General features: G+C 36.4%; 1 protein-coding gene across 2 annotated transcripts in view; it reads right to left on the bottom strand.

The window, feature by feature from the left end:
• LOC150105147 (inactive fucosyltransferase B-like) overlaps nucleotides 1-26913 on the bottom strand; it is a 124697-nt gene that overhangs the window by 83580 nt on the left and 14204 nt on the right. Inside the window, exon 1 of one of the 2 annotated variants that reach the window (XM_090395506.1) lies at nucleotides 2098-2212. The exons of the other annotated variant lie outside the window; for it this stretch is intronic. The gene's annotated coding sequence lies outside the window, so the exon portion shown is untranslated. Of the gene's footprint in view, nucleotides 1-2097; nucleotides 2213-26913 lie in introns of those variants that run through there. 2 annotated transcript variants of the gene reach the window in all.

Raw genomic sequence — 26913 nt, 5'->3', positions numbered from 1 at the left:
ATACATAATTTGGACACGTTATTTCTTTGTTGCACCGAATACAGCTGGAATGAAAACTGGAACGGTTCGACATTTTCTTGTAAAAGTTTCAAATAGCGAATCGGAGTAAAATTCATCCCATAATAATTGCTGTATTGAAGTCGCATATTATTACTAGTAACAATAATAATGGAGCCTGCGTAGGCTGGGCTTTTTCTCCCGAGAACATAAGCTGTATACCAAATATGACAACAGCCAATCAAGGCTTTGAATAATCAAAGCAGTAATATTTTACCGGATGAGAAAGTTCACCGCTAAGAGAGGGAGGGAAGATATGTATTTAACAGACACAATATACTAGTCTTATAGCTTTAGTTGCCTTTGTTACCCGTCCATGTGTCTTTTCCAGTTTTCTGTGCACCGGAGTCCAGATGTAGTCTGACTAAGGTTTCTATACAAAGGAAATTTTCCCCCTGCTTCATAATTACAGCAATTCTACAAACGTATATTATTATGTAAGTGACCTTCTTCAAAAACATTTTTTGCTATGTATACTTGTCACAAGATGGGTAACAAGAAATGCATTTATTTTTATTTATTTATTGCATGGGAAATGGTATGTACATAGAATGCACTTTCTAAGAGAGTCTCAATGAGTCTCAAATTCACTGAAGCCTCGAATAATGTTTACTGACTCCTCATAAAAAAGACAATTGCACAACTCCTCCGTGTTTTCCTTACTATTTTTGCGACGCTTTTTCAAAACTTTAATTCTCTGACTCCTTCGAACCTCGTTGCAGGACAGCTAACATATACAGCAAACAACATAACTGCTTTCAAAACATAGAACATTAATTATTGTCCCCCTCTTCACATTACCAACTGTAAACAGCTGAATATCTCATTCCAAATCGTTCACAATATCATTAACATATACAGGTTTAGCATTAGTAAGCTAACAACCAGTTCCTAGCTAGTTGGATAAAATATGGTTGGTGGTAGATGGCGTTGGTGGTAGTTGTGTTTAGTGGGAGAATCAAGTTAGTAGGGGAAAACGTTGTAGGGAAGATAATGATCATCTTCCCTATCCCATCCGGAGTGAGGTAGGGTGTCCTTCCGTGACTCGTCACGGAAGGACACCCTACATCACACCCATATGTCCTTAGACTCCTCGGAGGTGTCACGTAATGACAACAATAATAATGACTAACTAATCTTAAACTTAAATTTAAATACTAATTTTTCATGTCGCAATTTGTGAAGTGGCTCAGAGAAACTTAAAGAGTACGGTATATGCATTTTTCCTATTCGTTACATTATATTACGTAACGTTAAATTAATATCAACAAAAAAAACTATTATTTTTTTTTTAAATCAGAAATTAACCTATTTTATTTAAAATGCGTTGCATTTAACACTATTTTATTTGTTTAAATTCTTACGGAAGAATGCTACAGTAAAAAGTTCTGTATTATGATCAACTTCATACTTCAGGCTACAAACCTATAACGATGCCTATTAAAATCTATTATTATACATACACCTCCTGTCAAGACTCATCAAGGGAGGCAATAGTAAGATGACATTCATTCTAACAGAGATAATGTTTATCATACCAAATCTTAAATTGGTTCAATATTTACGCACTCAGCACCTCATCTGGAAATGAATTACACTCTCTTATGCATCACACCTATATACAACTTCCAAGAATGACCTCCTGTCTCTATACCATTCTCTCTTAAAAATTAATAATTTTTACATTTAATACTTGTGTGGTTTGAAACGTTGAGATGTCAAATCTTCACAGATGTCACAATAAAAATCAAAGCGATGGTTTTTTTTTTTTTTTGTTTTTTTCCCCCCTCCATATTTTGAGTTTATGCTTCCCGCTCCCCATAATTTCATTATTTACATGATGGGCAATGTGCTAACATATTCCTACGAATATGTTAGCACATTGACTAAAAACTTTGCCACCGATAGCTTACTTATTTCATTTTATCATTCAATTTTCAATTTCAAGCAGTTTTACATATTTGCTTCAATTTGCAATACATCGAAATCCTGTCTATAAAAATAATCAATTGTAATAACAGTAATTAAATATTTACTCACTAAACATGATGATGACTTTTTCTCTCTTGCACGTTTTCAGATGGACGGCTTGTTAATGCCAAAAGATAACTGCACGCGCATGAGTACGTCTACATTACTACACGGCCAACGCCACCGCTCCGGGACATTACTTAACTACCGATTTACTTATACAGAAGCGACACTCTCGGTCGATTATTTATGTTGACGTCAAAATCGTCAATCAATAAAAAGTGATTATTCCTGTTTCAAGGGGCAATATTTACCGACTCCTCGAGGTTGTCTGTTGTGTTGTTTTCGTTGAATACAAATAACTTATTTTATAATCAGTTTAAAGACTGAATTTCGAAACAGTTTTCTTTACCTTGAGAAACTATGCAAAAAAAAAAAAAAAAGCTAGATCTGAAGTAACAAAAGAAAGCTGTGGGAAGGGTCTTCCTGTTTATGGCGTTTATTTATTTGCTATTCATTGAATGAGATAATAATAATAATAATAATAATATACTCCCATATCCTCAGTAGATATCCCGAATCACGTCTAGAACGTAAAGACTAAGATAAGAACTACATATTTTTATTTAATGGTATTCGGGTGTAATTATTTGCATTCATTGTAAGATTATAATGAATATTATTTGTATAATGTGTTTATACACTATCTAATAATAATTTTCCGGACACCCCTGTTATTTGAAATTACGGACAAATGTACCTTGATATTCTGGATAATCAGGTGCTGCCCACACCGTGGAGTTTTTATGGAATGGTCCTGTGTTACTATCAAGACGACAATGCCCCATGCCACAAAGCTGCAACTGTTATGGAATGGTATGAAGAGATGGGTGTTAAACGACTGCCCTGGCCTCTGCAGAATCCTAACCTCAACCCAATCGAGCACCTGTGGGATGAATTGGAGCGGCGATTGAGGTCCAGAGCAGCAAGTCAATCTGTCGCTGAACTCAGTGCTGCTTTGATGGAGGAATGGAGACAAATCCCACCTGTCTGCTGCACATTGGTGGAAAGCCTCCCTCAAAGGGTGCAGGAGGTGATCAAAGGTGGCCAAAGGTGGATATTAAGGTTCGTCTGCTGATATCAACTGTAATTTGCTAGAGTGTCCGGACAATTACTGGTAGATAGTGTAGTAAAATATACTGATATATTACAAATATCAAGAAAAATTCTTAATGGAATTAATGGATAACAAAAAAATATTTTCTTATATATACTCTGTTGACTTCTCTCCAAGCAGTGTATATCTACGAAAATATTTTTTAGATATACACTGAGATGGGTGTGAGGAACAAACAGCCATAGCACCCACCCTTATAAGATGAAGGACCTCCTTTCTCTCTAATCACTGCAGCAATCCTATGGGACATATTTTCCACCAGTGTACTCTAGCGATCAATGGGAATTTTTGACCATTCTTTCTGTAGGCATGTAATGGGTTATTGAACTGTTTTGGGGAACATCGGACACTTCAGTTCATCCGATGAATGTTTAATGGGATTGAGATCAGGGCTCTGATGAGGCCAGTCAAATATAGTGATGTTCATTTGAACAGACCAAGCAGTTACAGCAACAACCTTATTGTCTCTTGCTGAAAGAGACAATGGTCAGTTCCGAAGAAACGCCACAAAGTAGGAAGCATTGCATTGTCCAGAATGTTCAGATATCTTCTTGGAGTTCATGATGGAGACGGAGAGTTGTAGAGTAGAGTGCCCTCCAGGGAGTCCAGGGATTCCTCGAGATATGGCATCTACTCTACAACTTTCCGTCTCCACCACTTAGTCTAATAACTACAAGGAACGCCACTACCGGCATCATCAACACACAATGCCATCTACTACCCACCACCAGTAGTATTTTTTGTCTGTAACTGCGTGTGTTCTCAAGGTCTATTTTACTGTATGTATAAATAATAATTGTATTACAAGTATATTAACGTCCTTGTAATACTATATTTGGGAACCTTGCGAAGCAATAAAAAAAAATTAATATATATGTGTGTGTGTGTGTGTGTGTGTGTGTGTGTGTGTGTGTGTGTGTGTGTGTGTGTGTGTGTGTGTGTGTGTGTGTGTGTGTGTGTGTGTGTGTGTGTGTGTGTGTGATTATATATATATAATCACACACACACACACATATATATATATATATATTAGGATAACCAAGTTATTTTATAAACTTGGTTATTTTAACTCCTAATCCCAAGTATGCAAACAATTAAGTTTGTGCCTGAAACACAGTTCAAATCTAAAGATGGTACAACACCAGGGCAACTCATTGTAAAGGTGGATAAAGATCTGATCACTATACTTAGTATTTTCTAATAATGTAAAGCACATCTCACTAGAAGATGTATACCGCAATGCATTATGGGTGGAATCACTACCCAGACCGGTTTCAACTTTTTTTAAGGTCTCCTCAGTGAGTAGCTAGACCCTAAATACCAAGGTTTTAGTAATACGGAGCCTTTATCACCTTTAAGTATAAAAATAAAAACACCTTGTTGCAACTTCTATAGGTAAAGGTTATAAGGCTCTGTATTACTAAAACCTTGGTATTTAGGGTCTAGCTACTCACTGAGGAGACCTCAAAAAAGGTTGAAACCGGTCTGGGTAGTGACCCCACCCATAATACATTGCAGTATACATCTTCTAGTGAGATGTGCTTTACATTATGGGAAAATACTAAGTATAGTGATCAGAGCTTTGCCCACCTTTACAATGAGTTACCCTGGTGTTGTACCATCTTTAGACTTGAACTTTGTTTCAGGCGCAAACTTAATTGTTTGCATACGTGGGATTAGGAGTTAAAATAACCAAGTTTATAAAATTACTTGATTATCCTAATATACAATATCCCCAAGTCAATATATATATATATATATATATATATACATATATACATGTGATCCTTCATGTGATGGTTTGTATAGACATACAAAACTAGCCGCCCAAATCAAGAGTTAAAAATTATTTCCTGCCCCACTTTTGTGGACCTTACAGTTATTTTACGCTCATAGACGATATCTCTGAGTAGCGATTTAGCGTGTGCGAAATCAAAGACAGTGCCCCAAGGACAAATTCGTACATAACTGAATATATTTTAGATTTTTCAGATACAGTTTTTATTGGTACATGTTTCATATCAAGTTCCTTCCTATAGCATTTGAATCGGTTGTCATGATAAAACTGATATTTAAATTAAAAAGAAAAGGATTGGATATCAGATGAATCAGCAATTAGCTATCTGGCATATAGCAAAGATTTGTGTATGGCGGAGCTGTATTAAGGACACGGGAAATGTTACAAGAGTTCCGCAGGATTTGAAAAGTGGAATTATTATTTAATCTGTACTCAGGAAAAAGATGGCTAGGTAAGTACTACGTTAAAATCCAGTGAGTGACAGAATCATATCTCTCAGAGTCAGTGGACATCCAATGATTCAGTGGACCATCATTCAGGTTTATGCACCCACTACAGAGGCACCAGAAGAAGACATTGAAGAATTTATCGCAAGTTACAAGAAGTGATAGATGCAACACCAAAGCGAGATTTATGGCTACTTATTGGAGATTGGAATGAAAAAGTGGGAGAAACTGAGGATCAATGAATAACAAGTCGTTTTGGTTTAGGTATTCGTAACACTGCAGGGAAGAGACTAGTTGAGTTTTGTGCAGAGAATTCTTTGTTTGTTGCTAACACCTGCTTTAAACAGCACAAAAGAAGATTGTACACATGGATATCACCTGATGGACAATACAGAAATCGAATTGAGTGTATACTTAGACAAAGAAGATGGAGACGCGCAATTCAGTCTGTCAAGACTTTTCCTATTGCAGACTGCGGAACAGACAATGAGTAATTAGTGGCTATGATACATGTGAAATTATGGAAACTGAAAACAACACAAATATCTATCAGATATAATCTTGGAAACATACCAGCTGAATACAATATTAGTGTACGGAACAGATTCAACACACTCAATTTATGAGAAGGACCAGATGAACTATGGTAAGAGATTAGAGATATGATTAAAACAGAAGCAAAGAAGAATATTCCAACAGTTTGTAAGAAGTTTAAACCACTGTCAGAAGATGCTATCAAAATTGCTCACGAAAAGAGGAAAATGAAGGCCAGAGGAAATTTGCGGGAGTATGGCGTTTGAATGCAGAGTTTCAACGACAAGCCAGAAGAGACAAGGAAAAATACTTTAAACAGGAATGCCAATAAATAGAAGACCAAAACAAGAAAGCATAAACAAGAGATCTTTTCAAAAAGATCAGAGAACTAACAGGGAAGTTTAGTGACAATACTGAAAAGTAAACACATTATCTTAGTCTACAGAAGCTGCAGACATCAAAGAAAGATGAAAGAGTATACAGAAGCCCTTTAGAGAAAAAACTCCAAAATACTGAGAAATTTGAAGAGCAGGATTATACACAGGAGCCAGTGCCACTGGCAAGTGAAGTGAGGTGGGCACTGTAACAGCTATCCAGTAAGAAAGCACCAGAAGGAGATGGAATACTTATTGAGCTGCTCGAAGCCATGGGAGAAGAGGCAGCAAAAATTTTAGCAGCTCTATCTCAGCGAATTTGGATTACAACCACATGGCCTAGGGAATGGAAAAAATCAGTTTATATACCTTTATTGAAGAAAGGCGATGCAAGAGAGTGCGAAAATTACAGAACTATAGCACTGATTTTTCATGCAAGTAAAGTCTTACTTAAGATCATTCAGAAAAGACTGGAACCATTCATGAAGAGAGAAATGCAAGATGAATAGGCAGGATTTCGAAAAGGAAGAGGAACAAGAGATCAAATCGCCAATGTGAGATGGATAATAGAAAGAGCAGAGGAATATCAAAAGAATATCTGCCTTTGTTTCCTTGACTGTAGCAAGGCTTTTGACTCTGTAGATCATGTTGTAGATCATGTAAAACTGTGGAATGTGTTAAGAACAATGGGAGTAATAGAGCATTTCATTATCCTTCTGAGGAATCTTTATTATAAACAATAAGCTACTGTCCGAACAGATCTTGGAGAAGATACTACACAATAGGTAAAGGGGTGCGACAAGGATGCATTTTATCTCCGCACCTGTTTAACTTGTACAGCGAATACATTTTAAGAATAACAGGGCTGGAGGAGTCATCAGTTGGAATTAAAATTGGCAGAAGAAATAATTTGAGGTATGCAGATGATACCACCTTGCTAGCGGAATGCAAAGAAGATTTGGAGGAACTTATATGAAAGTAAAGAAGAAAGTGCTAAATATGGCCTTAAACTTAACTTCAAAAAGACAAAAGTTATGGCAACATATGAACTTAATGATTTTGTAGTATATAGGGAGAAAAAGGAAGCAGTTAACAATTTTGCTCCTAGAATCTCGAATTGATAAAGATGGTTATTGTAGTGAAGAAGTTAGAAGAAGATTATTACTAGGAAAGAAATCAATGAAAAATTTAAGCAAGATCTTTAAAGATAAAGATATTAGCTCGCAACAAAAATCAGAATCGTAAAAGCAATGGTATTCCCTGTGGTATTGTATGGATGTGAAAGTTGGAACCTGAGAAAGAGTGAAAGAAAGAAGATAGATGCATTTGAATTATGGGTTTGGAGACGCTTACTAAGAATACCATGGACTGCAAAGCAAACCAATAAATCCGTGATAGACAGAATAAAGCCAGATTGCTCCCTCGAAGCTATGATCATGAAGCAAAAATGATCAAACTTCGGATATATTACGCGAGCAAATGACAGTCAGGAGTAGATGATAATGCTTGCTAAAGTTGATGGAAGCAGGAGAAGAGGAAGAGCAAGAATTAGATGTGTGGATGGAGTTAAAGAAGCAACTGGAATGCGCTTGGAAATTCTGAAAGATATGACCAGGTAAAAATCTGAATGGAGAGTGTATGTTCATAGAATCACGAGTAGTCTAAAACGACTCGATGGAACATAACAACGACAATGTTAATGATACTGCCAATGAGCTGTGGAAATTGCAAATTGGGGAAGAATTATTAGAAATGCCACTAAGTGGCTTTTTAGATTTCATAAGCGAGAAATTGGATAAATAAGTGGAGATTACAGCTCATTGTAACTAAAGACCGAGCTTTGTAGATGAAGACTATGTATTTTGTTGGTGAGTTTATACTGGACAAGACAACTCATTATTGAGAAAGTCTCAATAATGAGAAGGATGCTGGCCAGCAGAGATAAGAATATGATATTTCCGCTGTTTGAAGTATTGTACACAGTCTGGTTGCCTTAATTGTAAGGGAATGAACTAACTTTGAGAGGCCACAAAGACAGCGACAGAAAGATATCAGGACTGTGGAATCTCAATCCATGAGAATGGATTGAGCATACATAATCTGAGTGAAGATTGGGATGATTCTGAAAGAGTATAATAAGAAGAAAGGACAATTTTCATGGCATAGAGAAGGTGCACGGGATGATTTTATTCTGAGGATAGTGAGTTCAGTTGGATGAATGAGTTCAAAGACCAATGTGATAAACACTTTGTTCACCTTTCACAATGATTCTTCTCATCATGAAGGACTATAATGATTTTCAATCGATATTATTGGTTATTTGCTTGTATTACAAACAGCATCCTGTGTAAATGCTATCATTTCATTTTTTTAATGGTCAGCATTTTTAGTGTGCACAGATGCTTCATTTTCTGCATTAATCAATTTCTTTTAATTATTATTAAGAATGTAATTTGTGATTATTGAGAAGAATTAATTAGTTTATAAAGGAAAATAACGACTAAAAATGCAGTTGCTCTGCACTTGATTCCTTTTGTACTCAGAATGTTTCTACTGACATCCTCAAATCTTGTTTTAAGCTTCTCTAAAGATCATCTTGGATAGCCCTGGATTTGAATCAGACATCGTGGACTTGAATCAGACATCCTTAGTATCCACAACACTTTAGGAATAGGTTCAACCGCATATAAATTTCTGGTTTAGCATGCAAAAATAAACAAACAAACAAACACACACACACACAGAGACACGTGCACGCACGCACACATTAATCTTTTCTCTCTAAGTTTCTCTAAAGATCATTTTGGATAGCCCTGGCTTCATGGATTTGATTCAGGCATTCTTAGTATCCACAACACCTTAGGAATAGGTTCAACCGCATAAAAATTTCTGGTTTAGCATGCAAAAATAAACAAACACACACACACATACCCACATTAATCTTTTGTCTCTATGTAAGTGCAATATTGAAGGGGTTTAGCAATGGATAGTGAGTATTTGTCTGTATAGAGACATTACAGAGAACCTCATTAAGCTTATTCGAGTAATTTCTTTCTGATAGCACTCTTTTCAGTTCTCAATAAGTCAACAGAACTGTTGACTTATTGAGAAGACTGATCAAAGTGATATACTCACTTTGCTGATATGGCGAGTATATAAAAGTTCAGGTGGCTTTTCCACAGTAATTTATTTAACAATGTCTTTGACATAGATTAATCCTCCATGTTTCATGTGGGTCAAACAGGTGATAGTAATAGTGAAGAGATCCAATGTGATCATTTCACTATCATTATCACCTAAAGCCTTGGTACTGGACCCAGGATTTTGGTGGAATGAGAACATCAGTTTAGACAAATGTTACAGTTTGTGTGCAAACTGGTGTGAGGTCATTGTTATGAAAAAGGACCTCATTCGTGTTTCTGGTGAGCTGAAGAGTATAGAGGTATTTTTCCCCAATTTCTGCAATGTCTCCAAGTACTGTACTGAAATGATTCTCTCTCTGTCTCTCTCCAACAAGTTCTTAAAGTGTCTGGGTTTGACTGTTCTTACGTCAACAGTATCACATCTATACATATTTTTTGGATGGGTGTGAATTTCCATTGGACTTGCATCTTATGCAGTGAGCAATTCAATTACCACTTTCTGCTTCATATGTACAACTACACCCATCAATTTGAACTACTTGTCTGCTGCATGAATATGACCGATCGAAGCGCTACTGACCCTGGTAGAACTAGAGACTACTGCTATCAACAAAGTGACATATAAAGCTTTCTTCTGCCTCGACTCGAAAGGGGAAATAATAATGAGAATTATTATTATTATTAGTGACACCTCTAAAGAGCCCAAGGACTCATTTAAGGAGGACACTGTACTCTATAACACAAAGCTCATCGTCTCTGCTACTTAACTAAGTACACAGACAACGCCACTACCATTATCTACATGCAATGCTATTTATCGCCCACCACCACCATCAGTATTTCTTGTCTGTAAATTGTGTGTGCTTTCCTGTCCCAAGTTTCCAGGAGAAAAACCTGCTATCCCTATGAGATCAGCTAACTGCTACTTCATAATAACTGGCATTACTTTCATACTGTCCATTGTACATGTGAAGTAGTCTCTAATTTGATATGCTGTTCTGATTCTTCTGTAGTTTAATAATAATAATAATAATAATAATAATAATAATAATAATAATAATAATAATAATAATAATAATAATAATAATAATAATAATAATAATAATTATTATTATTATTATTATTATTATTATTATTATTATTATTATTATTATTATTATTATTATTATTATTATTATGTGTTCCAGCCCCCCATCTTAATGGTGAAAAGGAAGAAGAGATCCATACCGGATCAGTTGACGCCCGGGTCATCAAGGGCTGCGTCAGATGTTGGGGATTCTGGGCATCAAGCAACAAGTGGGCTACAGGACCCAGCTCTCCTTGCTGGGAAATCAGGGCAGGAAGCTGAAAAGCGACTAGAAGAAACCAAACGTAAAAAATGGACTGTAGAAGAAAACAGAGACATTATGATCAATTCCAGAAAAATGATGTTTAAGGAAGCGTATGCATTTAATTTGGAAACAAAAATTCCCAGAATCTGCAATAACAGAACAAAGACTTATGGACCAAAAGAATTTTATTTTCCGTAACAAGATATTTACTGAACTTGAGCTGCAAGAGTTACGTAATAAACCAACTCTAGTAACAGAAAATCATCAGAAAGTAGCTATGTCAATCTTTGGAATTCAACTCAGTAAACGTCAAACTGACGATATACCTCAGAATGTTTTGACAGAAGGGCAGTGTAAAATGAAGTCAGGGATATTGGAACATATGAACTCCATAAATGACAGTACAAAGACTACCACCATTAAAAGCTTTACAACAATCTAAGCTAAAACAGCTCCTCTTAGACGCAAATGCTGTAATTTAAACCATCATAACCAACAGTATAAAGGAAACAAATCATCTTCTATACAGCACAGCTTATATCATTTCAGTGAAGCTTAGTTGCAAACCGAAAGAGCAAACGCCGAGGATGAAACAATCTGCACCATGGAAAATGGAAAATCTCGAAGCCTGTTAACGAAAGGTTAACAGGCTTCGAGCTGATCTAAGCAACTTAAAGAGTTTTAAAGAAGGACGGTTGAAAAATAATAACATCAAAAACAAACTGATTAACAAATATAATTTGGCCAACAAAACAATTGCTGAAGTTACCAGCAAATGTTTTGTTGGCCAAATTATATGTGTTAATCAGTTAAAGAGCTAAAACAAAGAATTTCAGCGACTGCACAGAAAATTAAAAGATATGAAGCAAGAATAAACCAATATGTACAAAATATGAAATTTCGACAGAACTAATCAGTTCTTCCAGTCTCTCCAGAGAAATTCAAATGCAAGCCATCATTCATACGGAAAAGAAGAAACACATTTTGGAAGTCAATCTGGGATAATCCTATTGAACACAATAAAGATGCTTCGTGGATTAAGGAAATAGAATCAGAAATGAAAAAAAAAATGCAAAATGTCATTATCACTAAAGAAATGGTCAGTTCTTAAGCTAGAAAATTAAAAAACTGGAGTGCACCTTTGGTTGAAACATCTAACCAGTCTACATGATCGAATGACAGAACAATTTAATTATTTTTTGCAGTCTGGCTCAGTGGAAGACTGGATGATATCTGGGCGCACTTTTCTCTTCATGAAAGATAAAGATAATGATGCAGACCCAAGTAACTATCGTCCAATAACATGCTACCAACTACGCTTAAGCTGTTCACTGCAATCATAGCAAATTCCATATACCGTTACTTATCGGATAATCAGATTTATCCGATTGAACAAAAAGGCAATTTTCAAAAATCTACAGGAACAAAAGACCAGATCCTTATTAATAAAATGATTCTCATAAACTCAAAAAGACGAAAAACTAATTTAAACATGGCATGGATAGATTTCAAGAAAGCATTCGATTCCTCCCCCACACTCCTGGATCCTAAAATCACTAAAAATATTTGGAATTAGCAAAAACATATGTTCGTTTCTGGCTGCTGCTATGAAATCATGGAAAACAACATTAATAGTGAATAATGAACGATTTGAAGATATCAGCAATAAACGTGGAATTTTCCAAGGTGATTCCTTGTCACCATTACTCTTCAACATTTCTTTGATACCTTTGTCTATGATTCTGAAGAAAACAAAACTTGGATATGAAATTCCTAAATGTAATATTAAAATTTCCTGTCTGTTGTATATGGATGACTTGAAGCTATATGGAAAATCGGCCCAGCAAATAGATTCTTTATTGAACATAGTTCGTATTTTCAGTCAGGACATCAAAACGGAATTTAGTTTAGATAAATGCACAATTTTATCTATTAAACGAGGAAAAATTAATGACACTAGCAATTTTAATTTTGATCAAGAGAAATATATAAAAGCAATTTCAGCTGACGAATACTATAAATACCTAGGAATATTAGAAGCCAATGATATTCTCCGCTCGAAAGTTAAACAACAGGCAGCATCAGAATACATCAAAAGAGTTAGAAATATTATGAAAACAAAACTAAATGGATTAATCACAATTAGAGCAATGAATTTTTGGGCTATACCAGTGATCCGATACACAGCTTTCATAATAAATTGGACAAAAGAAGACCTGGACAAACTAGACCGCAAAACTAGAAAACTAATGACTATGCATCATGCATTACATCCACGAAGTGATGTTGACCGGTTGTACCTACCGAGGAGAATAGGTAGACGGGGTCTGCTGCAAGTGAGACAGGCTGTGGAAGAAGAAGAAATTAGTAGAAAAAGTGACCCCATATGACCTACAAAAAACAGCATTACTTGGAACAGTCCATATTTTACGACGCTACCTGACGGACTATTCTTAGATTCTTGGGTAGAACTGAATTGTTCTGAATCACCAGTCAAATTTTTATTTATATGATATCTTGTTTTGACTGTGTATCAATAATAATAATAATAATAATAATAATAATAATAATAATAATAATAATCAGGTAAGACCTTTTATTCCCTTATAAGGAGTAGGAGAGGCCATTTTAGCCCTATCTAACTTATGGAGACTGAGTGGGCAGTTCTGTCTTCACTGGTAGCCAATCAGAGATAGCTGGCCCAAGTCCATCACTAATTATACATGGAATCTGGTGAATAGAGGCAAATGACGAGTTCCCCCATCTCTTGGTCCCTATTACTAACACTATGTTTATTGTCTGGAAATAGTGTGGGTTCTACAGTCTATTTTCTTGAGTTTATGGGACGAAAAAACCTATTTTTTGGGAGTAAAACAGCTTACCTGTGCCAGAGTCTTCTAACTCGGGAACTGGGCGAAAAAAAGTTTACTAAAAGGACATCTAGTCGGCGACTAGAACTGAACTTACGGCGCTCTTTATTCAGGCGATCTAGCGCCGTGGACGACACACGCCACTTCCACAGAGCTACACAAACGTTGCATAATAATAATGATGAGTTATATTATTTTCTTTTCCCCTGATATAAGTGAAGTAAGATATATTTAATAAATACTATTATCAGGTAATTATTATTCAATTGTCAGTTGTAAAGAATGAGGCCTCTGGAAACTATTAGTAAATCGGACAGTGATGATAAATTTTATCAATTAATCAATTGCATTATGGTTGCTTCTTGAAATGAAGCTGTTCAGTGACATACCTTGTCGGTCATCGAGCTCAACAGCAAAGACTACGGTAATTGTTATATCATTACGAAAACAGGGAGTGGTACAAGTTTTAACAGCCGCACCCAGTTTGCCTCCGAGTCACAAGCCTAGCTGAAATATCTTGGAGATCTGACAAAATAGATGATAATAGTCGTTAGCTTGATAATAATTTATTTGATAAGCAAATAGTAATCCATCAAAGTTTTGGATTCCGTCCAAGCGAACTTCCGGAAAAAAGACAAAATCAATGACATAAAATATAATAAACAATAAAAAAAAAAAAAGGTTTCTGAAGTTTTGCCTATTATATGAGTGGCTTTTCAGTTTGCGATATTCATTTTATCCTTCCAAATAAACGACGTGATGGAAATAATTTTGATTCAACAGAATTCATACAATTCATCATATACCTCGAACAACAGTAGTGAAATAAAAATAATATAGTGTACTCGTGTCAGAGAAAATTAATGTCCCTCAAAGTTGCTTCGGCCGAATTACGTCTACATTATGGCCATATCACCAGATTAATGTTCTACAATACAGGAAATAGCATTCTTTAATAATATTTTTTTACGAGTACATACATTTCATTACATATGATACATACACTGATTACATATATATATTTTATTTTTTTTTTGTTGATCTTTGTTGAGATGTAATAATAATTATTATAATAATAAAAGCTCATTTCACAGTAAGTTATGGGTAAGCACTTCACAATATCATACCTTAGTCGTTCTTAGTTTACATTAGATTCGCAGAAGTAACAAATAATATGAAATTTCTGAAATGAACTTAGGAACACCTAGCGGATGTTATGTGACACTTCCGAAACTCCCAAAAGATTTTAATGCATGAAGTGTGAGATACAAAAGGAGGGAAAATTAACTAAAATAGGTTTTATGCCGTAAGTAGAAAGGAATACATAAAACACAAGAAAAGAAACAAATAAAAAAAAAAGAGTAAACTGCTAAATAGCAAAGTAAAGTACTTGTAGAAGAGGATATCAATGAAAAACAAAATATCGCACTAAACGTTAGCTGAGTGGTATTAACTATCCATAGCAGCTAGCATATTCAATATTTCCTAACTGAAGAGAGAATATGTAAATTAAAAGTTATAATCTTCGGATAATCGCTAATCACTTAAAATATCATAAGAAAAGCACTCCTTACCAAAAACAAAACAACAAACTGTGAACATTATAATTCACAGGAGTTAGTGTTCCCTATTTTTATTGATTTTGTATCTTTTTTGGTATTTTTATTTATTTTAGACTGGAAACTGTTCAAGAGACCAAATACATTGAACTTTTTCAAGCTAGCTCGGGTCTCTGGTGAGCAGAATGGTGTTCTTACAGAGAGATAGATTTCATCTCCCACTCATTCATCAATTTGGAAGTTGATGAATGAGTGGAATGGATTGCATAAATAAATAAATTTCGGCAATCTTAAATTCATCAATAAATTTCGGAAATTTTAAATAAATATTACAAAAGTAATATTTATTTAAAAAACTACCGACATCTACATAATACAGACTAATAATAATATTCAAAATTACTTCAAAGTATATTTTCTAGCTTTTGTCGACGCAAATTTATCAATAATGTCAGTAAAATCAACTCGCTTAGCCAAATCATTTTCGATGCACAAAATTGATAGGTGATTAAGTCGTTCTTGGCTACTTGTGCTTCTTTGCCATGTTTTCAATGAATTGGTCAGTCTGCTGAATGATCTCTCAGCTGAAGAAACAGTAACCGGTATTGTGCAAAATGGTTTAATGGCGAGGCAGATATTGGCAAATATACCTGGCAGGTTTTTGCCATAATTGCGTTCAGAAGTCTCATCGGACTTCTGTGTCAAAAACTAACTTATGAATACTTTTAAGGTGAAGAATTTCATTCAGCAACTCTTCTGACAGATCTTTTTTCATGCATATTCACAAGTTTTGCTGCTTTTGCGATAAGTTGACCATCGTGCAAGTTGTGGAAATTTCAAATAGGTGAGAATAATTCACATTTATTATCTGCTGCTTCAAATCTTGTTTTTAAATCATGCATAATGAAATCCAAAACTGGATAAATTATGAAATTTTGAAATCTTGTTCAGGTTCTATAGTAGTTTCTCGATTTTCGCAAAATTGAGGTTGCACACTGAACTTTCCCACGACTCACGTAAGTGTTGTATCTCTTGCACTAATTCTCTTATAAGTGCGGACTCGACCTCAAGAGATATTCCTTTACTTTGCATAATAATAATGTTCTTATTGTCAATATTTGCTAATATTTTGTGGCAAAACATTGTCATTAGCATACCTTTATAAGATCTGAAATATTTTTTCAAGCTTTTAATTGTGTTCAGTGTTGAAGGAGTTAATTCTGTGTCAATCTCTCCGAGAATGACATCAAACACAGCAAGTACACCGGGATGATGTTTAACAATTGGGCATAGCTTGAATTCTTTCACTCCACCTTGTTTCTGAAAGACTTTGAGTGTTTTTTCAGTAGTTCCCAGCGTGTAGGACTGTGAGCAAATTCCTCTAGTGTTAGGGTTAATGACCACGAGATGGCGGCACATTTGAGCCGTCTCTCTTCACTGTGTACCGCTTAATTAGTGATAGCCTTGGGCCATCTATCTCATTGGTACCAGTGGAGATTGAATTGCCCACTCAGTCTCTAAAAGTTAGATAGGGCTAAATGGCCTCGCCTACTCCCGTATACGGGAATAAAAAGGCGTTAGCTGATTTTTTTTTTTTTAAGTCTTTATCGATTCCATGTCCTTTCAATGACTGCAAAAGGGATTTCTAAGACAGATATTGTTCTCTGTGTTCAGCACTATTTTCGTGAAGAGGCAATATATCATACAACTTTTTCCAAGGCTTATTTATAGGCGAAAATCCTTCTTGTGCTAAACTGCTTAAGTTTTTGTTATTAGAGTCGCAAAAAATACGACATGGTAGGCAATAAAGAGTTTCTTTCGATACACCCCATGTTAACCATTCTCTTGAAAATGTTCTCTTGTTCTTTCATCTTTCGTTTTCGTATAGAGAAAAGAATCTTGAAATTTCTTACCATTAAGATCTCTTGGCAATACCTTATAAATCTTTTGGAATTCTTGAAAGCTGATAGTACGTCCACAGATTCGAGACCCTTCGACACTTCTGCGTATGTCAACAGGAGGAGAATCCATTCCGATAATAGGGTAATCAGTCCGTATTGTTGGATGAGTTGTTTATTATTACACGTTGGAAAACTAACTTTTCTTTTATGATCATTGTAGTTAACTATGTTGCTTGTATAACAGTTGGAAAATTTTACCTATAAAGCACGTGATTTCGCGTGTTGGCGACCAATTCGTACGTCCTTAATTTCTTTCTCCCCTTCAACATGAATCGACTATTCTTGGCAAGTCGCCAAGCAGAGATCTACAAACTGTGGGCGCACTATAGTTCGTACTATCTCTTGCCGCATGCTGTTTGAGATTATTCTGGGCCAAGTACTAGGGTCATCATATTTTTTATCAGATTTTTCAACAGGACTTGCAACTGAAGCATAAACTGTATCATATTCTTCCATAGTCATTCTTTCTGCAGGTTTTTCACTTGCGGCCTTTTCTTCCGTTGCAAGAGGTTCACAGGTAACAGTCGCTTGACTTTCGACTGCCTTATGAGTTTCGATTTGACTGATATTCTGTTTGGATTTCAATGTCACAAACATCACCACCTTCACTATGATCAGTACTGGGAACTATGTCCTTTTCGTTTTCAGATTTGAAAAATTTGGTTATGATTTGACCACCTCGCGATGCTTTCGATTCTCTTTCGGATTTAAGTTTCCTCTTCTGAGCTCCGGACTTATGTTTGTACTTTGAATTAGCCATTGGGATTTTATTTATTTTAACTAGAACATCTTTGCTTGCTTGAGAGCAATTTATTTAAATATTTTTAATATCTCAAATTTGTATGATCTGAAAAGAAATAATAAAAAGACAAATTCTTCTCAAATAAAGAATTTTGTAGAAAATTTTACAAAAGAGATCAACTTTAACCAACTAAAACTATCCAATAATGCTTTCTCTTTTACGAATAAAATAAAATTCTGTCAGCATCCGTAGTATACGCACCGTAGACACCGGTAGGGTAGTGTGTCGGTAACCTAGGCGCAGCGTTGGCAAAAGTTAGTAGTCCTTCTCGGCACATATTCATTCATATTTTATAAAGTTTCTTTTTGTCTTTTGTTAGTCTCACTTAACTGGCCGATCCGACAAGACGGGCCCCTTAATTCCGTGACCGCAGGCTAGAGCCCTGTGATCCCCCCGCTGTGGGGGCCATGTTAACGATGTTCTCATCTTTGCTATCTCCAAATGCTAGCTGCAAATCGAATTGAATACCGATTAGAAAGTAATTTTTAAGAGATTGACTGAGAACTGTTAATTAATTAATTAATTATTATTATTATTATAAGCAATTTTAATTATTATTATTATTATTTTAAGAATGATATATGTCTGTGTGACTTCAGTTCTGGTTTTAATTTTGGATTTGGGTTTATCAATGCATTTCAATTCTGGTTTTAATCGGAATCTGGTCGTAAGCAGTTTTGTTTACAAAATCATTCGAACCGAGTTATCCAGCACTAGCTAGATTTAATTTTGGATCTGTATTATTTTTATTTTTGTTTAACTGCCATTGGCCCTCTTCGAATACCATAAGTCTACCGACCTCATAATACTTATCGCGAAAGCGAAAAAAATTGTAACAAATAAAAATTCATGTTAATTTTAGTTTCAATCGAACTGTTTTAATGGCAGAAGAAAATTATGCCTGTAATATTGTATGCCCAAAGTTCATAGAACCGGGGCTGGCAGATTGTCAAGAACACTCAATTCATGTTGAACAAGAGAAAGAAATGAAGGATGTACGAATTGGTCACCAACACTCGAAATCACGTACTTTCTTGTCTGTCGACGCTGTAGTAGCTTGATTTTTATTCTCGCTTTTTTATATTAATTTTTTTTATTATTAATTTGTATGATGGATCTAGTATACTCAACAAGTTCTGGTGTTAAAACTTTCAGTAGCTCAATAAGTCTTTATCGATAATGTGCTGACATTCTGAGAAAAAAAAAAGAATCGTTAGAAGCCAGTCTCCTTGTTCCGATTTCTCATGTCACAAAACGTGCAAGTGTAATTTCGGGCGTATCGGAGTCGATTGTTAAAAGAATTCGTAGGGAATCGAAAGGTGAAGATAAGCCAAAATTTAAATCTCCTAAAAAGCGCCAGAGAAAGAAAACCATCGAAAACGTAGCTTTGAATGATTTTGAATGATGCAGACGTTATAAGAAGAACTATTCACGAATTTTACGTGGTCGAGAAAAAAGTGCCAACTGTTTCTAAATTGATTCCTGTGCTGAAAGAAAAAATTAATTTTCCTTGGAAAAGAGAAACTTTAAGGAAAATACTTCATGAAATCGGATTTTGTTTCAAAAAGTCACACAATTATGGAGAGAAGTGACATTGTTTTATCTAGAACCCAGTATTTGAGAGCAATACGAGGTTTCCGGGAGGAGAAAAGACCGATTGTGTATCTAGAATCTAGGTTTCATTCTAGGTTTCATCTAGTGTCATCTAGAATCTAAGTGTCATCTAGATTCTAGATGAAACTTGGATTGACAATAATTTAACTTCTGGGAAATGTTGGCAATCTAGAGAAGAATGTGGAGTGTGACAAACGGGAAATGCCTCGCGGCGCATAATCATTTTGTGTATGGGTGGAGAAAGGCTTGTTTTTTTTTTGTTTTTTTTTACCCAATTCAAACTTACTTTTCAAAGCCAATTCAACTACTGGAGAACCTTTAGGAATTACTTGGAACCGTTGGTGATCAATGTAAGCGAAAGTGATGATGATTCGGACACCGATTCAGATGACTATGAAGATTAAAAGGATTTGATAATGATGTTTTTTTTTTTCTTCAAATTTTTCTTCATGGTTTTGTTAGAGTAACAACAAGTCATAAATAATTAATCAGTTTAGGACATTAAAGTGTCTCAGTTCTCTTAACTGTAAGTTTAGAATATTTAAGTTCTTTTGAAAAAATTTCCGTTTTTCTGTATAATTATTATTTTTTATACAAAACTTTCTTAAAAATAAATTTCGTTGCAATTATTTTTTATTTCCTAAATTTTTTTAATTTTGTTAATACTATAAATAAATTCAACTGTTATATAAGCAAAATAAAGCAGTTCAATCTCTACTGGTAGCAATCAGAGATAGCTGGCCCAACGCTATCACTAATTAAGTGGTGCGCAGTGAGGAGACAACTCAACAAGTGCCACCATCTCGTGGTCCCTAACCCTAACACAATATTTTTAATGTCTGAAAATAGTGTAAATACTATGGTCGATTTTACTGAATTTACGGGACGAAAAACCCGAGTTTCCGGGAGAAAAACTCTCTTTCCTGTGCCAGAGATATCGATTAACTCGGGAACCGTTCAAAAAAAAAGAAAAGGCTTGGAAAATGTTCCTCTAGTCTAGATCGGAATGGATTCTCCTTCTGCCATGCACAGACGTGTCGAAGGGTCTCGCACCTGTGGGCGTACAGTATATATGTCCAGAGCCGTTCCGTGGGTTTGTACCACCTTTGTGCAAAATTTTTGTGCCCCCCCCTTCCATTCAAAATTAAAAAATCCCGAAGTACAATTACACGTTACGAATCATTTTATTATACTGCACATTAAGAGGAATATATATTAAAATAAATTTTATGAACGTTTTTAATGAACATGTTCGATTATACCGCCCGTAAATTGCGGCGCCCAGGTTCATTGCGCCCCGGTACAGAAAGGCCTGCATATGTGAATATACGTTCATTTGTGGTAATGATTGATTTCAGTGTTACAAAACACACAATTTTTTGATTATCTGCTATTGTTGTTATTATTGAGTAACACTTACATGCTAAGTCAACTACACCATACATTACACCTGCCGTCTGTCGTATACAGCCGCACTACATTACTACACGACACTAAACGGTATTATTTATTTATTTTATTTTATTTATTTATTTATTTTTATTTTTTATTAATCGAGTCTTCTTGCACCGTTTCTAACGAAAAATGTATTCACATTATTCATTTTACGGAATATCTCATGCTGGTTTATATTTCATATTTATATATAACTGAATACGCCTTACTGCGATTTAAATAAATCGCTCTATTAGCGGTTTGGTTATCTTTACAACAAATTGATTCTGATGCGATTACTGTGCCTAATATTTAAGTCGAAATGTTTCTGAGATATAATAATAATTATTATAATTATAATAATATCTTTTCAACGGAAAGATAAGACTGCGATGCGTGAGCACAATATTTTTCAATGTATATATATAAGTAAGCCTGCGTGCGCTGTTTATCATCCAAGATGATTGAATTGTTTAGGAGATCGGACGCGTTACCTTAGAATGTACCTGATTGAACGGTTTTCCGGGAATCTCACATTGCACCGGCGCTAACACAGTTTGATTCATACTCCCCCCCCCCCCCCCCCTTCTGCATGAAACATGCAAGAGGTCTGATGGCAGTGTATAGTCTCCACCCGCTATGAGGACCAGTGGTGGATATGTTAGTTTCGGAGGTAGGTTTTCGCTCTGTGGCCAAGTGAGTTCTTGACACTCCTTTCACCATTTAGTAGGGCATTACAAGTTTAAACATTGCTAGTAGACAACCTCAGTCTACAGGATTTTTGCTGGCAGACCCCTAGCCCTGCGGGATTATATTTGTAGGCCAACAGGCTTACTTCACTGTAAACATTTTCACATTCTTTACTGCTCTCAAACAGCTCCAACCGGCAGGAGACACCACCTTGATATGGAAAATATCAAAGGGCAGATCCAGATCCTTAATAGGGAGCAGTCACCAGCGGTACTGAAGTTCGTAATGGACAAGCTTGAATTCGACTGGCCTGGTTTTATAAAGCAGTATACTCAAACTAATGATCAGGATAGAGGAGGAGGATGTAACACAAAGAGAATTCATCACTATTCTGCCATCAAAATGCCCCTGCCAAAACAACTCACAGGGGGAGCATTCAAACAAAAGAACACAGGACTACAGAAGACCAGATGGATGAAGACTCACCAACACCGGATATCCCGAGGAACACCGAAAAGATTCCACCCTGTTATATTAACGGACAAGGGTAAATGGACCATTGTCTCATCAGCCCTTAGGGAACATAACATCTCATATTCCTGAGTCAAAAACCTAGATGAAGGAATTAAAATCTAGCCAGCCTCTGTAACTGACTATAGACAAATGACCAAGCTAATGGACAACAAACGTTTTCCTTACCATACATTTGCTTTACCAAGTGAAAAGAATTTGAAGGTGGTACTTTGCGGGGACACCGAAGGTGTCACCCCTGAAGAAATCACTGCTGACCTTATGAGTCAGGGCCTGACCCCAGTCAAAGTGAGCAGGATGCTTAGGTCAGATAGGCAGCCTATGCCACTGGTGTTGGTAGAGATTGACAAGATGCAGAAGCAGATATACGAACTGACTGCTATCTGTGGCCTCAGAATTTCTACTAAGCTGCTAAGGAAAAAGTCGTCAGCTGGGCAGTGCCATAGCTTTGGCCATGCCCCAAAACTTTGCAAGGCCAACTTTAGGCGTCTAAAATGCAGCGAGGGCCACCGGTCAATCATATGCACCAAACCAAGATCCACGGCAGCTAAATGCGCTAACTGCGGAGGACCTCACCCCACCAACTACAAGGTTCTTTGGGTGTGCAATGCACACCCAAAGAACCGCGGGTTAACAAAAGCTGCCCTTCCACCACGCCGCAGCAACACTCAAGGCAGCCGTGCAGATCGCCCCTCGGTCCAAATAATCGCTAATTCGACAACTCAGGAAGCAAAACAAACTGCAGCAGTGACCAAAACTTATGCCGAGGCCGTACGAACTAAGGCTATTCCATCCCATGAACAAATAAGCTCTAACCTAACGACAGTATTAACTGCCTCACTAGCTACATGTTACAGGAATTCAGTATGACAAATCCTTCGCCATCCTCCACGAAAAGATTCCTGCAAGACACCCATTCAATTCTGACAACCCTGAATCATGAATAAAAGAAACTATAAGCCTAACTCTCTCATTATCACTGCGTGGAATGCAAATGGACTGAGTAACAAAATCCTGGAGCTGTAAGAGTTCACTCAAAGATACAACCCTGATATAGTCAGTAAATAAAACACATCTGAGGCCAGCTAATAGCCCTAAATTACGGGGCTACGTGTTGTACAAAACAGATAGACTCGCCGCTAGTGGAGGAGGCACAGCCCTATTCATTAAAAACTATCTAAGCAACAATGCCCTGACCAATCCGCAAACCAGGAACCTTGAGATAACAGGTTTTGAAGTTCATACTAACAATACTGGCAGCATCAAAATCTATGCCGCATACAACCCACCTAGCATCCGATTGTTGGCATCTGATTTAGATTCCATTTTCGGCTCTACGGACTCCATTATTATGGCTGGAGATTTCAACATCAAACATACAGCTTGGTTCAGCTGCACAATCAACAATAAATACATTAAACAATTATTCAACACAAAACTCTATAGTTATAGCCGGACCTACATAGTCCACTCATCACAGTCCGGTCAGAAGCTCAGATGAACTTGACATAGTCATCCTCAGAAACAATCGATACCAGTATGTATCAGCTGGAAACACTAAACGAGCTGTCTTTCGACCACAATCCCATCCTACTTAAGCTCGGTACGCTAGAACAACTCACTCCTCTGTACTCCTTTATACCATGGGACAAACTCTCTAGAATTCTCCCAGAGCACATCGGCCCAGCCCCCGTTATTCACAATAAAGAGGAGATAGACATTGCTGTAAACAACCTAACCAGCCAAATCAAAACAGCAATAAAATCAGTTACCCAACCTAGAGTCCATCCGATCAGCCGGATCCCCGAGGAAATCATGGCCCTAATAAGAGCAAAAAACAAAGTCCGAAAGAGATAAAACAACACAAGAGCCCCCACAAGACAAAACAATACTGAACAGATTTAGTCGGCAAGTAGGTGAAGCTCTTCAAGAATACCGAAACCAAGACTGGGAAACCAAATTGACTAATTTAAACCGAGAGGGACAACTCCATCTGGAAATTCTTGAGATCCCTCCGCACTAAAAGGCAACTTATTCCCCCAATACAGACCAAGAAGGGAACAGCCCACACAGACAAAGAAAAAGCTGAAGCTCTAATAGAAAACTTGGAAACACAATGTAACCCCCTCTTACGAAAATTTAAACATCAACGTTATCTACAAAATTCACCGCCCGGTCAAGCAAACCTTAAGACAGCAAAAGGATAGTTCAGAACCTATCACACCTACTTCTTCAGCAGAAATAACAAGTATTATAACCCACTGAACAACAAAAAGGGCTCCAGGGCCAGATGGCATTACCAACAGAATAATCAAATTACTACCCAGAAAAGCTATAATGCATTTAGTCGACATAATCAACGCTACTCTTAGATTTCAGCACTTTCCCACAATCTGGAAGAATGCCGACATCATCCCTATCAAAAAGACGAAAGAATCCCCAACTCCCAGAAAGCTACAGACCTATCAGTCTTCTACCCTGTCTACGTAAGGTCGCTGGTAAAGTTATTCTCACAAGGCTTCAATCCGAAACGGACAAGTTAGGAATCATTCCAAATGAGCAATTTGCATTCCGTAAAGACCATAATACTTTACAATAGATACATAGACTGGTTGAGCATATCACAAAAGGCTACAATTGCAACCTTCATACAGCTGCAGTCTTCATAGATGTTGCAAAGGCTTTTGACAAGGTGTCAAAAATTAATAGAGCAGGCATCAGGGCCTGCTTTATAAACTCATAGAATTCAACGTACCAATCAAGCTAATAAAAATGATTGATACATATCTCAAAGACAGATATATGCAAGGCAAAATAAATGAAATTGCATCAACAAGACGGAAAAATTTGGCTGAAGTGCCTCAATGCTCTCTCTTGACCCCCTTTTATTTTCGATCTACATGGCTGACATCCTCCAAAACCCTAGTACAACCTCACTGAATTATATGCAGATGATACCGCTCTGCTAGCAAGATCTCTTAGCTCCCAACTGGCAATCAGAAGAGTCCAAAGTAGTATTCATATACTAGAAAAGTGGGACAGAGCAAGAAGAACATATACCTATTAGGAGTCAAGATTCCATGGCAGAGCGAAGTCAAATATCTTGGCGTGCTGCTTGACAAAAAACTTCAATTCAGCAATCACATAAAACACATAGGCTCGATGATATCTAAACCAATCGCGCAACTCTACCCCATGACCAACAGCAGAAGCAAGCTGGATATACGTAACAAACTACTTGTATATAATATGGTAATACGCCTAGTTCATCACTTACACATCTCCTGGATGGAGTCATACCTCGAATACAAATAATCAAAACTGTAGAGGATACAGAACAAATGCGTAAGGATGATTCTGGATGTCCCATGGTTTATAAGAAACTCCCAGATTCACAGAGAAGTTAACATTCCCTATATCTCCTTCCTTCCTTCCTTCTCCATGATTTAACAGAAAAGTTCTTCATCAAGGCAAGTAATAATCTAAACCCGCTAATCAAACAAGCTTCGGACTACAATGAAGCGGAATACTATAAATATAAAAGACCCAAATCTATCTTATGCTCAGCTGAACACAGCTAATCTCAATTCCCCTACAGGGCGAGCCTAGAGCTCAATAACACTCCACTCAAAGAATTTCCCTCACAAACAAAGCGGAATATGAAAAGCATTAGTGCTTCACCCATCAAACAAGTAATGTTTTGTGTTCTGCGTATTTATCGTCCGTTTCTTAGAGACCAAATCTAGCCGACGGCAATGCAAACAAATGAAAATAGATTTTAAAAAAAAAGTCTGCGGGTTAATGTGTAATATAAATAGATAATAGTTTTTAAACTTTCAAAATAAAATGTTTCTTACTGACGAAATAGACATTTATGTACCTAACGTATACAATCATTAGCAAATACGGCGTGTACCAAAGGAAATAAAGGCATTTATTCTAATACAGAATAACGACCAATTGCTTGCGATTACTTGTCATGCGCTAGATTTTTGCTTGGTCTCTAAGGAAACGGACGATAAAAAGCTAAGCATGCTTTTATTCGACCTACATAAATTCAATAGCATGTTACCGAATAGAGTATCGTCTTTCTGTTTTTGCACTTTGAATTCTGCTGTTCGCTTTGTTTGCTGCATAAACAAGTTTTATGTAAAATAAACCGAAGTGTCATCGCATCTCAAAATAACATTATTTTCGCAGAATATCGAAATTTATAGCTATCCATTAAAAAACAATTCCGTTGAACTTTGAAATGTACAGAAAGAAGCAGGGTCAGCTAGACTTGTAACACTTGCAGGCGCAAACTTGACTTGTTTGTCTGTTTCTTACTTGGGAAATGGAGTAAAAACCAGGTTTAAAATAGCTTGGTATCTTTATATATATGTTAACTTTAAGAAATTAAGAAAATAAGAAAACACCAGCTCAGGGCCATACTTATGCACAGGCGCAAGAAGCTATAGCCGGGGGGGGGGGGAATAAGGGCAACTTTAAGGCCCTCAAATAATGATATGAGGCCCGGGAATACTCTAGAGCAGTGGTGGTTAACCTTTTCGAAGTCACGGAACACTTTTGATTATAAGAAAAATTTGGGAGAACACCAAAAGCATTTGGGTCATAAAAC

This window comes from Typopeltis vanoorti, chromosome 7 (assembly GCF_054136105.1).
Source record: "Typopeltis vanoorti isolate ZY-2024b chromosome 7, IOZ_Tvanoo_1.0, whole genome shotgun sequence".
Lineage (NCBI taxonomy): Eukaryota > Metazoa > Arthropoda > Arachnida > Uropygi > Thelyphonidae > Typopeltis > Typopeltis vanoorti.
The sequence above is the reverse complement of the archived record's forward strand: the minus strand, read 5'-3'. Positions and strand labels throughout refer to the sequence as shown.